This window comes from Bos javanicus, chromosome 24 (genome assembly GCF_032452875.1).
Source record: "Bos javanicus breed banteng chromosome 24, ARS-OSU_banteng_1.0, whole genome shotgun sequence".
NCBI lineage: Eukaryota > Metazoa > Chordata > Mammalia > Artiodactyla > Bovidae > Bos > Bos javanicus.
The window spans coordinates 57083355-57100445 of NC_083891.1; the positions used below are offsets into that span (position 1 = coordinate 57083355).

The 17091-nt window shown below is 44.8% G+C and overlaps 1 long non-coding RNA gene across 3 annotated transcripts in view; it reads left to right on the plus strand.

The window, feature by feature from the left end:
• The window catches only part of LOC133237789 (uncharacterized), a 61802-nt gene that overhangs the window by 26119 nt on the left and 18592 nt on the right, over nt 1-17091 (plus strand). For all 3 annotated transcript variants that reach the window (XR_009733356.1, XR_009733355.1, XR_009733357.1), the window contains exon 3: nt 14907-15001. This is a non-coding gene — a long non-coding RNA (uncharacterized LOC133237789). The remainder of the gene's footprint in view (nt 1-14906; nt 15002-17091) is intronic.

Consider the following 17091-nt stretch of genomic DNA (forward strand, 5'->3'; position numbering starts at 1 on the left):
GCAACCTTTGTGATGCTCCTCCACCTTCACCTCACACTCACTACTCAGACGCTAGAGTCACCTCCTGGTTTCTAGAGCCTTTTATGACTCCCTGTGGCAATGAGTCGTTCCCTCTTGTGTGTGTCCATAGCATCTGGCATCTGGACAGGATATCTCACACAGAAACATACTTACATAGCTATTAGACAATCACCCAAGGTGGACTGGACAGTCCTCGGTGACCAGTCAATACCGTATTCATTTCTGAGGCTCCAGCCCAGAGAAGGCATGGCATAGACTGTGGGCTGCCTTGCTTGAGCCTCTTCCAGTCCTCCACCGGAGAGCTGTGCTGTCTTCCAGCACAGCAGAGGCCAGAAAGCAGAAAAACGACATTCAAAGCTAGGTTCCCATGATTAACTTAGGTCTTGCCAATCAAATGCTTTCATGCGGGACTGATTCAAGACTTAGCTATGTTTGGCAATAGGCAAGGGGCAGGGCACTCATTTTGCTGGAGAGGATTTTGGTTTTTCAATTGTGACAGCAGTTCTTCAAGTCAGACGGATCCATATAGTATGTAGTCCACATATATTTGTCATGGGGGAAAAAAAGAATAAATTTAATGAAACTGCCCTCTTAAAGGTTGCCAACAACCTCAAAGAATCCATATCAGTCCCTTTTCACCAAATCTGTTAACCACGATTTTCTCACTTGCCTTTTCAAAGAAAGAGGGCTTTGTGTTATGTTTGATTCAGATCTATTAGAAATTCTGTTAAATTTGCATCGATCTGGGGCTTCCCTGGGAGTCCAGAGGTTGAGATTGTGCCTTGCAATGCAGGGGACACCGGTTCTATCCCTGGTCCAGGAAGACCCCACATGCCTTGGGGCAACAAAGTCCGTGTGCCACAACTGCTGAGCTCACGCTCGAGTCCCGTGCTCTGCAGCGAGACACGCCACTGCAATGGGAGGCCCGAGCACCGCAATGGAGAGCGGCCCCACTTGCTGCAGCTCGAAAAAGCCCTCGCACAGCAGCGAAGACCCAGCACACCAAAACTAAAAAAATGAAGTTTAAAAATTTTGCATAGATTCTAGGTGATGAAAAGAGAGTTGAAATAGTAACCCAGAAAGACAGGATAATCAAAAGGAAGGGTTATTGCTGGGCAGCAAAGTGGAGACGGGCTGGGACCTGAGACCCTTACTGGCAGTGCTTGCACCTGGACAAAAGTCTCTTTGAGCAAAAGAAGACAAAGAAACAATAAGGGACTAAAAATAACTGCACACATGTGCAGTTGGGGCAAAGTATGAACAATAAGACACAAAACGGCCAAAGCCCAACTGCCACTTCTGAGGTGCCAGGAGAAAAAGCAGGGCACCATGCCTGATCCCTGCTCACAGCACCTCTGAGGGGGTGGGCAGACCACCTACGCCACCCTTCCAGCCTGGCCCAGCGATCTGCCCCTGCCCTGACCCCATTTAAGGAACCAGCTCACTGCTCCTTGCAACCAGGGAGTGAGCAAGGGAACGTGTTACTTTCTCTCCCTCGTGAGTCCCAACAAAGCCTCACCTGAATGCTCGTCTAGCTTCTTGTGCATGCTCAGTCGCTCAGCCATGTCTGACTCTTTGTGACCCCACGGACTGTGGCCCTCCAGGTTCCTCTGTCCAGAGAATTTCCCAGGCAAGAACACTAGAGTGGATTGCCATTTCCTTCTCCCAGGGGATTTTCCCAACCCAGGGATCGAACCCACGTCTCCTGCATCACCTGCATTGCAGGCAGATTCTTTACAGCTGAGCCACCATCTGGCCTCTTAAGCAATTTCTATTTAAGAGTTCAAGAATCCAGATCTGTAACAAAGTCAACAGATTCTGTTGAATCCCCCAAATCGCTCCAAAGAGGCAGGAATCTCAGCTTCCATGCAGTGCTCAGTCTTAACTTTTCTTTGTGTAAGGTAGATTGTGTTTCTCTCCACCTCTAGGGTTCTGTGCTTCTATGACATCTGTGATATACAGTAAACTATAAAGTGCACCAGAGAAGCTCCTGGGGAGAGTGAGGACAGAGTGGAAAGTCCTGGCAGAGTTTTACCAGCCAGGCAAAGGAGAAGGAAGCTCAGGCGTTTGCTGAAGATCCCAATGAGTTGGTAAGCAAACCAGCTCTCTTTCTACCACGCACCTTATAAAGCAGCCGTATTTTCAATAAACTTCTTGGTAGGAGTTGAGAATGACCAGAGCAGGCACCCTTAGAATTAAGAAGCCAAGCATCCTGAAATGCTTCCCGCCTCTGGTGCAGCCAGATGGGAAGCAGACACCAGAGCATCAGCAGAGTCACAGGGGTTAGAGGCAGCGAGTTGTTCAACAACAAGGCCTTTGGCGCATCCCCGTGGACAATGGCACCGGGGATAGGTGGATATTCGTAGGACTCTTCATTTAAGAACCATGCAGGCCAGAGCAGTTAGCTCTATGGTAGTAGTTTAATTGCTAAGTTGTGTCCAACTCTTGAGACCCCATGAGACCCCACCAGGGTCCTCTGGTGCTTGGAATTCTCCAGGCAAGAATATTGCAGTGGGTTGCCATTCCTTTCTCCAGGGTTATCTTCCCAACCCAGGGATCGAACTGGGTCTCCTGCATTGCAGGCAGTCTCCCGCGTTGCAGACAGCTTCTTTATCAACTGAGTCACCAGGCAAGGCTCAGGACTCTATACCCAATGATAAAAATAAAGTCTTAGCTTTGAGGTGCTGCTGACAGTTTTCTGCATTGGTGTGCAGGGGCCTTCCTGCAGCGTGAATACTTACATCGTGTTTTCAGTACCACTGGCAGTTGGGGCCATAGCAAACATCCATTTAGTGAGTGCCATTTAGTGAGTGTTTAAAGATAACAATGTACCCACGCTCGGTCCTTCCTTTAGTGCTAATGGATGGGAGCAAGCTGTATGGTTTCTTAAATAATACAGCAGCCTCCTGTGACCTCCCCCTTCTCAGGCAGCTCCTGCCACCAACTCAATTATTAACTTAGAGCTGCAAGGAACATTTCAGATGTTACTCAAGTATTCATCATCCACCCTACCCCCACAATGATATAAAAGGAAAACAATCAAAGACACTTAAATAATCACAATTTTTAAAAAAATATACATTAGAACAGGTTATTTTATTTTAAACTCCAGGTGGAAGTGGATTACTGTTTTCCTTAGAAAGTATTTGAGAATTTCAAGTCAGTTCAGCACCCCTGGTACTGAATCCTGATTTTTTAAACTTGGTCTCCACAGATTCATGCCTTCTTCAATTGCAGTCACTACCACAGGTCTGATCCTGAGTGACTGCTACTGGACTAGATAACCAGGATAGTCCTACCTCAATGTGCTGTTAAAATCTGAGATCAAACCACTCTGTGATCCAGCTTCAGCGTGGGCTAATTTCTCTGGCCTAGAGATGTTTATTTTTTCATCCACCGAATTTCTAGTGAGCCCTTCTCTGAGGCAAGCACTGTATACATCATGATTGAGATTCAGTCTCCGACCTGGGGTGGGGTGGGGTGGGGTGGGGTTCATGGTTGCAGACCCAAACGTGCATGTTCACAAAAAAAGATAGTACTTATTGAATTCCTGAAGTTCAAATGCATATGAAACATGAATGCAAGATGCCATTGGCCACCCAGAGCATAGCATAGCTGGTTCTGCTGGATGGAGCCCCAGAAGGGTTTACCTAGGAGGTGACAACTGAGAGAGGCTTTGACAAATGCATTGATTTTCACCAAAAGGAGCTGAAGAAGCTCATCCAGAGCCCAGAGGGGTCCGTGGGGCTTAAAGGCAGATCAGAGAGGGGTCGTGTTGGAGAAGGGACCGGCCACAGGACGCAGGGCCAGAAAAGGGAAAGAGTCTCTAGGGTCAGGAACTTCAGGCATTATTAATGTGACCGAGGGAAGCTGGGGCCCAAGGGGATTACAAAGGAGGCAAGCTGCTTACCTGCTCTGTGCAAAGACACATTTTGCCCCAACCCTGCTCAGTTCTCTCAAAGAACATTCTTTTCTTGTCAGGAAGAACAGGGAGAGAGTAAATAGCCCACACAAATCTATGGCTCCTACGGGAAAAATAACTAGATGATATCCTACTGGTGTGAGTCACCAATGTCATCTTCAGACTTACACAACAAAGCACTGGTATTATCGTTTTTACCCCGCACACTTGAAACCTGAAAGGCCAGAGGTTAACCCCGGCCATTATCCTGCTTGACCAGAGGATGATCTTGGCGCCAGCCTGGTAATACCTTTTAATACCTCCTCAAGGTTTACGTTCTTCTGTTCCTCCTTTTCAAAAATCTGCTGGGTATTTTTTAAGACAAGCTTTTGTCCCTAGAGCCTGCCTTCCAACCACTATTTGGGGCCAAAATAGTCACAGTGAACGAGCTCTCTTCTGGTAAATTTTCACTGGCTCTCCACTGTTTTAACACTGAATCAATTATGTGTGTTATGGGAATCTTTGAGACCATTTCTTCTTGGAATGGAGATTGAGTCTATATTTCAGGGATGACAGACCCATGGAACTCTCCCAGGGTCCTCATCATAGATTCCTGCCAATAGGATTGTGTTTGATGAATAAGAGCCCCAGTACTGGAAATCAATGCCTCCACTCCCCCGTCTTTCAGGATTCAACAGAAGGTGAAAGTGAGACTTGAACAAGATATGTGAGGAGATGAACTGGGCAATGCCAGAGACATCTGTCCTCCAACTCCAGCATGTCTCCTACCTTTTGATCCTTTAAAGACGTTGAGCAGAAGTAAAGTTAAGAATTTTTGTGATTTAAGAGAGCTTTTCAAGTGTCAAGAGTTATGATACATATGGCCAATTGACTGAGATATAGCCAGTCCAATCTCTGACAAGTGCGACCCCTACTTACTTTAGCCAGTCACCTTTGCAGCTAGAGACAATCGTGACACTCTTCTGAGGACCCCCGTGATTAAAAAGCAATAGGAAAAAAATAATGAGAAGGAGGTTTCCTTATCCCTAATAAATCAGTCACGTGGCTCGGCAGTCAGGGAGTGTAATGCTTGCTGACTTCACCTCAGAAGGGCTTTGTATTTAGCTGATGAAATCAAGTTGCTATAAAGGCTGAGAGATGCAGAAACGAGAGGAATGGTCCCATACACGTTTCTGTGGTGGAGAAATTTCAAAACAAATGTGTGTGTATGTATATATGTAATCCCAGGTGCTTTTTCAGAAGGTCACCCAGGAGATAACAATGAGCTTTTCTATTTTGAACTACTTTAACAGCTTTGCAATACTTCAGAGAATTAATTATTAAACACCTGTATGCCTTTAACCCAGCTTGCCGTATGTGATTCGGATTCCCCTTCTTTTTAATAAGTAAAGCATAGCAGAAGATTTTAGAGTGGTGAAACTACCCTGTTGATGTTGTAGTGGTAGATATATGCCATTACACATTTGTGTGAGCCCGTGGAATGTGCGGGTGGCTCACATGAATGAGTGACTGAACTGAACTGAACTGAATAGACTGTGCAGGCTTCCCTGATAGCTCAGATGGTAAAAAAATCCACTTGCAATGCAGGAGACCTGGGTTTGATCTCTGGGTCGGGAAAATCCCCTAGAGAGAGGTATGGCTACCTACTCCAGTATTCTTGCCTGGAGAACTCCATGGACAGAGACCTTGGTGGGTCACAGTTAATGGGGCACAAAGAGTCAAACACGACTGAAGGGACTAAATATGAACACATAGTATGTGCAACAGCGAAAGTTAACCCAAAGATAAACTGTGCAGTTTGGGTGATTATGAGGTGTCAGTATAGGTTTACTGATTATAACAAATGCAGCGCTCTGGTGGGGATGTTGATAATGGAAGTGGTAATGGGGGTGTCTGGGTATACATGAGAGTAGAAGGTAAATGGGAAATCTCTATGCCTTCCTCTGTTTTACTATGAACCTAAAACTGCCTAAAGGAAATCAGTCCTGAATATTCACTGGAAGGACTGATGTGGAAGCTGAAACTTCAATACTTTGGCCACCTGATTCAAAGAACTAACTCACTGGAAAAGACCCCGATGCTGAGAAAGATTGAAGGCAGGAGGAGAAGGGGACGACAGAGGAGGAGATGGTTGGATGGCATCACTGACTCGATGGACATGAGTTTGAGCAAGCTCTGGGAGTTAGTGATGGACAGGGAAGCCGGGTGTGCTGCAGTCCATGGGGTCGAGAAGAGTTGGATACAACTGAGTGACTGAACTGAAAACTGCTACACCAAAGTTTATATTTATATATATATATATATATGGCTTGCCAGGTGGGGCTCTGGTAATGAATTAGATGCCAGTTTGATCTGTGGGTTGGGAAGTTTCCCCTGGAGGAGGAAATGGCAACCCACTCCAGTATTCTTGCCTGGGAAATCCCATGGACAGAGGAGACTGGTTGGCTACAGTCCATGCGGTCACAAAGAGTTAGACATGACTAAGCACCCCCACACATATATACATATATATGTATATATTATGTATATATATTTGAAGTACTTTATGTATTTCTCTGTAATAACATATTCCCCTAGAAGTAATAGCTGTTCTGAATTTGAGGTTTATTACTCTATGCATTTATTTACAGATACATATATATATGAAGCGGAGAAGGCAATGCCACCCCACTCCAGTACTTTTGCCTAGAAAATCCCATGGACAGAGGAGCCTGGTGGGCTGCAGTCCATGGGGTCACTAGAGTCGGACACGACTGAGCGACTTCCCTTTCACTTTTCACTTTCATGCATTGGAGAAGGAAATGGCAACCCACTCCAGTGTTCTTGCCTGGAGAATCCCAGGGATGGGGAAGCCTGGTGGGCTGCCGTCTATGGGGTCGCATAGAATCAGACACGACTGAAGCGACTTAGCAGCAGCAGCATATATATGAAGAATTAATTAATATATGAAAAATGAATATAGGTTAGCATGTTTTTAAGTTTGTCTCAATGGTATTCTTCTGAAGCTTGCTTTGATTATTCAAAATTTGAGGTTTACCATGTTGATTCACAAGGCATTCTAGTTCCCAATCATTTGATGTCTGCTTTTGCCCTCTGAAAGTTTTAGGGTATCACCTTGTCCCAAGTGGTTTTGCACTTCCTGACAGAGTGCCTTGGTTTTGTGTTTCTTTTCAGCATTGTCCTGGGTACTTGATGGGTTCTTTCAATCTGGAAATTCATATCCTTCACTTCTGAGAAATTTTCTTTAATTATTTCATAGATAATATCTTCTCTTTGATTTTTCTGTTCTCTTTTCCTATGAACATTCTATACTAATTCTCCAATTTTATTATATTTCCTCCTCTTTTCATTTATTTTTGCTCTGCCACCTGAAAAATATTTCCAGCTATATTAACTTTCTAACACTTTTATTGTTTTTATTTATTTTTTTTAATTTTATTTTATTTTTAAACTTTACAATTATTGTTTTTAAATTATGTCTTCATATTTTAAATTTTTAACAAAATATTTGTTCTCCGAATGTTCTCTTTTGATAGCATGGTGTTCATCTTTCGTTCAGTTCAGTTCAGTCGCTCAGTCGTGTCCGACTCTTTGTGACCCCATGAACCACAGCACGCCAGGCTTCCCTGTCCATCACCAACTCCCAGAGTTCACTCAGACTCATGTCCATCGAGTCAGTGATGTCATCCAGCCATCTCATCTTCTGTAGTCCCTTTCTCCTCCTGCTCCCAATCCCTCCCAGCATCAGAGTCTTTTCCAATGAGTCAACTCTTCACATGAGGTGGCCAAAGTACTGGAGTTTCAGCTTTAGCATCAGTCCTTCCAAAGAAATCCCAGGGCTGATCTCCTTCACAATGGACTGGTTGGATCTCCTTGCAGTCCGAGGGACTCTCAAGAGTCTTCTCCAACACCACAGTTCAAAAGCATCAGTTCTTTGGCGCTCAGCTTTCTTCACAGTCCAACTCTCACATCCATACATGACCACTGGAAAAACCATAGCCTTGAATAGACCGACCTTTGTTGGCAAAGTAATGTCTCTGTTTTTTAATATGCTGTCTAGGTTGGTCATAACCTTCCTTCCAAGGAGTAAGCGTCTTTTAATTTCATGGCTGCAGTCACCATCTGCAGTGATTTTGGAGCCCAGAAAAATAAAGTCAGCCACTGTTTCCCCATCTATTTCCCATGAAGTGATGGGACCAGATGCCATGATCTTCGTTTCATGTTTCGTGGTTGCAAGCTTTTCCTTATCTCTTAAGAATATCAATAAACCTTCCCTGGTGGCTCAGAGGGTAAAGTGTCTGCCCGCAATGCGGGAGACCCAGGTTCGATCCCTGGGTCGGGAAGATCACCTGGAGAAGGAAATGGCAACCCACTCTAGTACTCTTGCCTGGAGAATCCCATGGATGGAGGAGCCTGGTAGGCTACAGTCCACAGGGTCGCAAAGAATCAGACACGACTGAGTGACTTCACAAAGCGAGTTTTCTTCTTCCTGCACAGTTTGTTTCCTCCAGGTTGCATTTTTCTATTCATTCACTTTGGCCTATCTTGTTTGAGACTTTCATTGGCAGGCAGTAGCCTTTGGTTGTTGATTCATAGATAAGAAGTGGAGACTAAAACATGCTTAGAAAGCTCTGGGAATGTGTTTAGGGTTTATCAACCTAATGAGCTGGCTGGACCATTACACTGGGAAGCCTAATATTATCTGTGCCTTTAGGTGTTTCTTCTTCATCTGCAGATTCTTTACAGCAGACTCTTGTCTCCGGGGCAGACTCTTCCAGTCTCCTGCCTGGAAGGTGCTGGTCTGGGGCCTGACTTTCTGGTATCCCAGAGGAGGTGAGCAAGTGGTGCCGAAGGCTTGCATTTACCTAACGCCCCACCCTTTACAAAACTCATGTTCTTCATCCAGAGATCACCTTCAGAGAAAGTGATCACCTCTGAGTCTTCTGCCAAAGGGAGGGAATAATGAGGGAAGATTTGTGGATCTGACTGCTTTTTTGATAGATTCGGACAAGCTTCCTTAGCAATCTTTTTTTTCCCCCTCAATTTCAAAAGTGCCTGCTGCTGCCAATTTCCGGGGCTCTGAGGCATTCATTCTGTGTTATTAATCATATTGGGTCTCTATTTTCCCTGCTGCCAGTTTCAAATTCAGCTTTCTTGGCTCTGCCAAGCAAGACCCTTCACCAGCCATTTCTCCAACTTCCAAAATATGGGTGCTGCTGTCTCCTCTCCCAGGCTCCCCATTCTTCTGGGTTGTATCTTTTCAAAAACCCCTCCACCATCATTTTAGTGAGGTTTCAAGAGACACCAGAAGTAAAGTGCATATAAGTCCCCCCCTCCTTGTAGATGCCAGATGGAAACCAAGCTTCCCCTCTCCTCGTCCTCCCCTTAAAGCCAGCTAGCTCTGAAGTTCAGTGCCTTTAATTGCACAAACATTTATTGGGCAGATACTATGGGTCAGCCCTGGACTGGTCTCAGACTAGCACCATCCAAATGGATGGACTCTGAGCAAAGGTTCGCTGAGCTGCACTGCAGTGACGTGTGCGTCCTGAAGCAGTGACATGTGTGACATGGACGTGGGCTGGCTGCCCGGGGCCCTCTGGCCTCTGAGTCTGTCCTGACTCTTGCCCACTCTCAGTGGGCTTACGGTAAGTTCCCTGCATACAAACCTTCAAGTGGCAAACTTTCAAAGGTGCAAACATGCATCTGGTTCCAGCAAGGAGCCAGAACCTGTGCCAATCTTCGTCCGGCCTGAGTTCAGCTGCAGCTCGCCCTCCGCTGCTGTTGCTGAGGGCCCTTCAGCTCTGCCATCTCCCACTTTCTCTCCCTTCTCCAGTCAGCAACTCTTCCTGCCTACTCACGTGATGCCAGCCCCTGTATGCCAGCTGTCATAGTGAACTACTGTACTTGTAAAAGTACTGTAAGGTTAAAGATGTTTTCTTTGTTTTTCATGCATTATTTGTGTGAGAAGTATTAAAAACTTTGTGCAATACAGTACCATATAGCCAATTGTGTTTGTTGAGTATGTAGGCTAACTTTGTTGGACTTAAAAGAGTTACTGTGCTTTACTTTTCATGAGCAGCAACCTTTCTAAGTTTCCGGGCTCCTCAGGTTCAAACTGATTTGTCTTAAACCTTATTACCACTCTGCTCTGACTCAGCATTCAAATGAAAAAGAATAGGCTTTGAATTCTTGCCCTCTAAAAACACTTTGTACAAACAGCCCATGAAGGAAAAAGCAGAAGCAGCATAGGCTTCAGTTCAGTTCAGTTCAGTCGCTCAATCATGTCCGACTCTTTGCGACCCCATGAATTGCAGAACGCCAGGCCTCCCTGTCCATCACCAACTCCCGGAGTTCACTCAGACTCACGTCCATCGAGTCAGTGATGCCATCCGGCCATCTCATCCCCTGTCCTCCCCTTCTCCTCCTGCCCCCAGTCCCTCCCAGATTCTTTTCCAATGAGTCAACTCTTTGCATGAGGTGGCCAAAGTACTGGAGTTTCAGCTTTAGCATCATTCCTTCCAAAGAACTCCCAGGGCTAATTTCCTTCAGAATGGACTGGTTGGATCTCTTTGCAGTCCAAGAGACTCTCAAGAGTCTTCTCCAACACCACAGTTCAAAAGCATCAGTTCTTTGGCACTCAGCTTTCTTCACAATCCAACTCTCACATCCATACATGACCACTGGAAAAACCATAGCCTTGACTAGACTGACCTTTGTTGGCAAAGTAATGTCTCTGCTTTTCAATATGCTATCTAGGTTGGTCATAACCTTTCTTCCAAGGAGTAAGTGTCTTAATTTCATGGCTGAAATCACCATCTGCAGTGATTTTGGAGCCCCCCAAAATAAAGTCTGACACTGTTTCCACTGTTTCCCCATCTATTTCCCATGAAGTGATGGGACCAGATGCCATGATCTTTGTTTTCTGAATGTTGAGCTTTAAGCCAACTTTTTCACTCTCCTCTTTCACCTTCATCAAGAGGCTTTTTAGTTCCTCTTCATTTTCTGCCATAAGGGTGGTGTCATCTGCATATATGAGGTTATTGATATTTCTCCCCTCAATCTTGATTCCAGCTTGTGCTTCTTCCAGCCCAGCGTTTCTCATGATGTACTCTGCATAGAAGTTAAATAAGCAGGGTGACAATATACAGCCTTGACGTACTCCTTTTCATACCAGTCTATTGTGCCACTCTCATTAGTTACTCCAATTCCTTCTCATTTCTAACCTTACAGGATTGAACTGCTTTGTTCTTTGCCAAGGTCACTCTGCTGATGCTGCTGCTAAGTCACTTCAGTCGTGTCCGACTCTGTGTGACCCCATAGACGGCAGCCTACCAGGTTCCCCTGTCCCTGGGATTCTCCAGGCAAGAACACTGGAGTGGGTTGCCATTTCCTTCTCCAATGCATGAGAGTGAAAAGTGAAAGTGAAGTCGCTCAGTCGTGTCTGACTCCTAGTGACCCCATGGACTGCAGCCTACCAGGCTCCTCCGTCCATGGGATTTTCCAGGCTAAAGTACTGGAGTGGGGTGCCATTTCCTTCTCCAGCCAAGGTCACTCACACAGTACTAAAGATTAATTGTATGTCATTAATATAAGCCCTGATGATTCATTTTTTAAATGACATATTCATTGTGACCTAAAACCTTAATAAGCCTAAACCCAGAGATATTGCTGCATATCTCAGGCCACTCTAAAAAGAGATGCTTTTTTTTTTAATTTGAGGTGTATTTTTATATATTTCCCCATATGCCAGGTACTGTTCTAAGCACTTTACAAATATTGTATTACCTTATTCAATCCTTATAACAACGATATTACAGAGGTGCCCTCAGTACCCTCTTTTTACAGCTGAAGAAACAAGCCCAGAAAGGTTAAGTAACTTGCTTAAGGTCACACAGCTAGGAAGAGAAAGAGAGGAGATTCAAAGCTTCGCAGTCAAACCACAGAGTCCATAAGGGTACAGACTGTGACGCGCAGTGTTCTAAGCCAGTGCAAATGGAATGTGCTGACATCTTTAGTCATCACCATTCCAGACGGCTGCTGCTAGCATGAAGGGGTCAGAGGCCAGGGATGCTGTTAGATATCCCATATTGCACAGGACAGCCTGCAACAAAGACACATCCAGGCCAAATGTCAGCAGTACTGGGGATGGGAAGCCTGCTGGTGTGCTCTTCATGGATGCTCTTCACCCAGTTTTGTAACTTCTTCCCCCAGGCATATGATAGAATCTGCATTTCTTTATTGTTTTCTAATTGTATTGAAGTATAGTTGATTTACAGTGTTGTGTTCATTTCTGCTGTACAGCCACGTGACTCAGTTATATGTATATACATATTCGTTTCATATTCTTTTCCATTATGCTTATATTTTCCATTGTTTTTAAAGGATGTTGGCTACAGTTGCCTGTGCTATACAGTAGGATCTTGCTATTTATAGAATTTGCATTTCTTTTTTAAAACATAAAGTAGCTTTTTTTTTTAATTTTTAGCTTTTCTTCATTTAGTTTTCATTGCTAATTTCTTGTCAGGACTTTATACCAGTAGTGTCTTTTTTTTTAATTTAATTTTGTTTTTATTTGGAGGATAATTATTTTACAATATTGTGATGGTTTCTGCCATACATCAACATGAATCAGCCATGAGTGCACGCTAAGTTGCTTCAATCATGCCAACTCTGCGACCCCATGGACTGTAGCCCACCAGGCTCCTTTGTCCATGGGATTCTCCAGGCAAGAATACTGAAGTGGGTTGCTATGTTCTCCTCCAAAGGATCTTCCCAATCCAAGGATCAAACCCAGGTCTCCTGTGGCTCCTGCGTTGCAGGTGGATTCTTTATTGCTGAGTCACAGGGGAAGCCTGGAATCATCCATAGATATACCTATGTCCCCCCCTTCTTAAACTTCCCCCCAGCTCCCTCCTCATCCCACCCCTCTAGGTTGTCACAGAGCACCTGCTTCGGGTTCCCTGCATCACAGCAAATTCCCACTGCCTATGCATTTTACATATGGTCATGTGTATGTTTCAATACTGCTCTCTCAAGTCATCCCACCTTCTCTCTCCCCAGCTGTGACCCTGAGTCTGTTCTTTACATCTGCATCTCCTTTAGAATTTGCATTTCTTTAAGTTAAGTGGCCACATAACTGGCTCTGGCCAATGTGATGCCTCTGGAAGGAATACGGGTCGCTTCAAGGCAAAATGTACAAAGCTGGTGCATAATGCCGTGTTTTCTTTTTACTACACTGGCCATCTAGGGAATCTCGGAAACACAAAGATGGAGCTGCCCTTGGCCTGTGTCGTCTTTTTTTTAGCATGAGGATAAAGCAGAATAGAGCGCTTCAGTTGACCCATGACAGATAAACGGTCTGAGTCACCAATAATACAGGGAATTTTAAGTCCCTGCGATTTGGTGTTTACACAGCATAACTAGGTTACCCCGACTGATGTGTTGCCAACCTAGTATAGATACAGTTCTTTCTTAGTATCCGCAGGAGTTTGGCTCCAGGACCTCTGGAGACACCAAACTCCAAGGATGCTCAAGTTCCTTACGTAAAATAACCTGCACAGTTGGCCCTCCTTACCCGTGGGTGTGAATCCAAGGGTGTGGTCTGTGGATACAAAGAGGCAGGACTGGCTGGCCATATCTCCCAGAAAGGAATGGCAACCCACTCCAGTATTCTTGCCTGGAGAATCCCTTGGACAGAGGATCCTTTCCATAGGTCACACAGAGCTGGACACGACTAAGAGACTGAGCGTGTAGGCACACACGTGTTGTGTAACCTGACTCAACTCCCTCTACTCAGTTTCCATGTTTCTCCCCAGATGAGTTGTCTCCTAACCTTGTGTCCTGAGGCTCGGTCACTCTTCCTATATTAAGAATTTTGCTTTGTGACTGGGCTGAACATATTTGGATTCCATGACGATGGTCCTGTTTCCCTTTTTATGTGATTGCAAACCTCTGACATAAGTTGTATAATATGTGTTGCCATAACAACCATGCAACTCAGATGTTTCCAGTTAACAAACACATTCGCTATTCTCATTATACCTCAACCAGCTCTGGTGAGGTCAGAGTTATTAACATTATAGCACCTAGGATTACGTGAACTTTGTGTGGGCAGCCTCTAGTCGTGGTATGCAGCTTTATTCATGCGTCTCAATGCTTAAGAAATCTGTGTGTTCTGGCTTTGCAATTGTAGACCTTAATTCATAATCAAGTTAATCTACACAGAGATGAACTGGAGTTTCATTGAGTTTAGGTTGGTATGGAATAATTTGGTGGCAGCCTCACAACAGGTTAATAAATAGCCCATACAATAATTAACAAGCATTGTTCCTGTAAATGAAAACTCTGGGTATTCAGTGGACAATATGTCTAGATTATAGAGCTGGAACAAAGCACATAAGTACGTGCTGTGAAATCTGATAGTGAAGAAGCCATAGACATTACCACCACTTCTCCCCAGAAGAGAGCTGACTGGAACATTTCTTTAAGGTCCTTAAAATGCCAGTCTTGGGGCTTCTCAGTGGTCCAGTGAGTCTGTGCTTCCATCACAAGGGGAACAGGTTCCATCCCCGGTCGGGGAACTCAGATTCCATATGGTGCTCCTGCACAGCAAAAAAAAAAAAGAAAAAGAAAAAAACAAAACCCATACCACCATTCAGCTCCTTTTCTCTTCCCCATACCTCCATAATTTTGTCATGCTGGTCTCCAATTTGAAATGTCTTTCTGTCTCCTTTGCTCTCACCCAAATCCAACGGATTTCTTCCCAATGTTAAATTCAAGTTTCTCTTCTTCTCTGAAGTCTTCCAAGCTAATACTACTGTCTCTCCTCTCCTACCATTTATAATTGGGGCCACACCTTTAGTACTGGATTGTAAGTCCCTCAATGGCAAAGATGCCGAACAGATCTTTACTTTCCATGCAGCAAAATAACTTATATCCATTTATTTATTCATTCACTCCACAGATTGAGCATCTTATATCTTGAGTTAATCCAGAATTACAAATCCACTGACCTGGAGGAGCTTAGGCTTGGATCGAGGCTGATGGATACTGACATAGGTAAGTACATTACGTGAAATGCATAGAGGCTGAGCTCTGTGGTCCATCTGAAACTTGCCTGTGCTCCAAGAACGATTCAGCTGGATCAAAGTAGAAATAATGTACAAAGCATGGGACATACACAAAAGTCTGCTGGAGTGGTATCAACGTTACACAGTCAGAAAGCAAGATCTGATGGCTAGAGGCCATCATCAAAGTGATAGAAATGAAGAAACACACCAGGAAAGGCAGGTCAGGGTAAATGAGGAGCTGATCTAGGAAACTGTCTAAACCTATCTTATTGCTTTGACTACATAACAAATTATTCCAAAATTTAGTGGCTTTAAACAAAAACAATTTAAATCTTGTTCATGAATCTACAGTTGGATGTGGCTCAGTGGGAAGAGCTTATCTCTGCTCTTCTTGGCCTCATCTGATGGGGCTCAAAGTCTAGGAACTGGAATCATCTGAAGGCCATTCACATGTCTACTGGTTGATGCTGCTGCTGCTGCTAAGTTGCTTCAGTCGTGTCCAACTCTATGCGACCCCATAGACGGCAGCCCAGCAGGCTCCCCCGTCCCATGGATTCTCCAGGCAAGAACACTGGAGAGGGTTGCCATTTCCTTCTCCAATGCTTGAAAGTGAAAAGTGAAAGTGAAGTCACTCAGTCATGTCCGACTCTTAATGACCCCCATGGACTGCAGCCTACCAGGCTCCTCTGTCCATAGGATTTTCCAGGCAAGAGTACTGGAGTGGGATGCCACTGCCTTCTCCACTGGTTGATGCTTGGAGGACTCAAACAACTGAAGGCTGAAACAGCTGGGCTCCCTGGGGTGCCTCTTCATCCCCATGTGATCTTTCCACATGGCCTCCCCAGCAGGATGACCCATAGGTGCCCAGCAAACTCCCACACACTTGGTGACTTAAACAGCACGTTTTTCTCACACTTTCTATGAGTCCGCATGGCTTAACTTGGTTCTCTGCTCAGGGTCTCCCAAGGCTGCAGTTAAAATGTTGGCTGGGCTGCACTCCCATCTGGAGACTCAACTGGGGGAAAACATGCTTATAAGCTCATTCGGGAAATTTCCCTGTTGGTCCATAGCTAAGACTCCACACTCCTAATGTAGGGGCCAGAGTTCAATCCCTGGTTAGGGAACTAAATCCCACCAGCCACAACCAAGTGTTCACCTGCCATAGTGAAAGATCCCACAGACCGCAGCAAAGATTGAAGGCTCCCAGTGGCGCAACTAAGACCCAGTGCAGCCAAATAAATAATAAATATAATAAATATATATATTAAAGAAAAGCTCATTCAGATATTTGGCGGAATTCATTTCCTTGAGCTATAAGACTTAGAAGCCTGGCCTCTGCTGCTTGTCAGCTGGAGGGAATCCTGAGTTTCTGTCTAGATTCAGGGGGAAAGAACATAGATCTCACATTTGAATAGAAGGAATATGTGTTAATTTTGAAAAAAGCACATGGGAATGGGTATCTGTTGGCGTGAACATCTTTAGAACTTAGAATCTGCCACTGTTTGCTCTCTGGCCACAATTCACAGACCTTCCATTTACAAAATATACTTATTTCTTCTCTCCTGGTCTTTGACATTGTTACCAAGCTATGGCACAAGCAAGCCCTGTCACATGTTAAGAGTCAAGTAGAAAAAATTTATAAGCATTGTCTGGGTGAAAACCTTTCAAATCAGATCAGATCAGTCGCTTAGTCGTGTCTGACTCTTTGCAACCCCATGAATCGCAGCACGCCAGGCTTCCCTGTCCATCACCAACTTCCGGACTTCACCCAGACTCATGTTCATCGAGTCAGTGATGCCATCCAGCCATCTCATCCTCTGTCCTCCCCTTCTCCTCCTGCCCCCAATCCCTCCCAGCATCAGTCTTTTCCAGTGAGTCAACTCTTTGCATGAGGTGGCCAAAGTACTGGAGTTTCACCTTTAGCATCATTCCTTCCAAAGAACTCCCAGGGCTGATCTCCTTCACAATGGACTGGTTGGATCTCCTTGCAGTCCGAGGGACTCTCAAGAGTCTTCTCCAACACCACAGTTCAAAAGCATCAATTCTTCGGCACTTAGCCTTCTTCACAGTCCAACTCTC